This window comes from Trichechus manatus, unplaced genomic scaffold (genome assembly GCF_000243295.1).
Source record: "Trichechus manatus latirostris isolate Lorelei unplaced genomic scaffold, TriManLat1.0 scaffold00067, whole genome shotgun sequence".
NCBI lineage: Eukaryota > Metazoa > Chordata > Mammalia > Sirenia > Trichechidae > Trichechus > Trichechus manatus.
The window spans coordinates 803,922-805,283 of NW_004444003.1; positions in this window are offsets into that span (position 1 = coordinate 803,922).

A 1,362-nucleotide genomic window follows, 5' to 3' on the forward strand; every position below is an offset into this window, starting at 1 on the left:
TGGCTGATTGTGCTCTTTAAGTCTTCTGTATCTTTGCTGAGTTTCTTTTTAGTTGTTCTGTCCTTTATTGAGAGTGGTGTGTTGAAGTCTCCTACGATTATTATGGAACTGTCAGTTTCTCTTTTCAGTACTGTTAGAGTTTATTTTATGTATTTTGTAGCCCTGTCATTGGGTGCGTAGATGTTTATTATGGTTATGTCTTCATGATGGCTCATCCCCTTCATCATTATATAGTGTCCTTCTTTGTCTTTTATGTGAATTTTGTTTTAAAGTCTGTTTTATCTGAGATTAGTATTGCCACTCCTGCTCTTTTTGGTAGTTGTTTGCTTGAAATATTTTTTTCCAGTCTTTGATTTTTAATAAATTTTACATCTTTGTTTCTAAGGTGTGTCTCTTGTAGACAGTGTATTGATGGATCCTGTTTTTTAATCCATTCTGTCGCTCTCTACATCTCTTTATGGGTGCATTGAGGCCATTTACATTCAGTGTAATTATTGATAGATGTGAGTTTATTGCTGTCATTTTGTAGTGCTTTGTTTTGTGGTGCTGACATTTTCTTTGTTCTTCTTACTCTCCTGTGCTGAATTCCCTTTGTGGATTTTTTTTTTTCATTTCTTTTGTTTTTGTAGGTTTTGCTTTTACTGCAACTTTATGTTTTTCCTCTTTGTTTTGATGAGTATGTTTGTTAACTTTCTTTGTGATTACCATGAAATTTACCCTTATCTTTCTAAGTTTCAAGCAGTCTATTATTACTTGGTGTCGCCTTGCCTTCCTCTCCATTAGAAGGTTCTGTACCTATGCTGTTTATTCCCTCTTTTATTGTTCTGATGTTGTTGTCATTTACAGATTAACTGCTCTGATTCCCTGTTGTGTTTCTTTTGGTTTTGGATAGTCCTTGAGAGTTCATTTCCTAGATTGATATGTGGCTGGTATGATCCTGTGTCCTGGTTTCAGCCTGTGAGCTGAAGTTGTTTGTTCTCAGATTGAAGGACTCCCTTTAATAATTCTCATAAGTTTGGTTCGGTTTTTACATATTCCCTTAATTTCTGTTTATCTGGAAAGGTCCTAATTTCACCACTATATTGAACATGAGTTTTGCAGGATATATTATTCTTGGCTGGCTATTTTTTTCTTTCAATGTTTTATATATGTCATTCCGTTGCCTTCTTGCCTTCATGGTTTCTGCCAAATAATGCGAGCTTCGCCTTATTGTTTCTCCTCTGTATGTGACTTTTTGTTTTTCATGAGCTGCTCTCAGGATTCTTTGTTTGTCTTTGGTTTTGGCGAGTGGGATTATGATATGCCTTGGTGATTTTCTTTTGGGGTCTGTCCTATATGGGGTTCGTTGAGCTTCTTGGATGG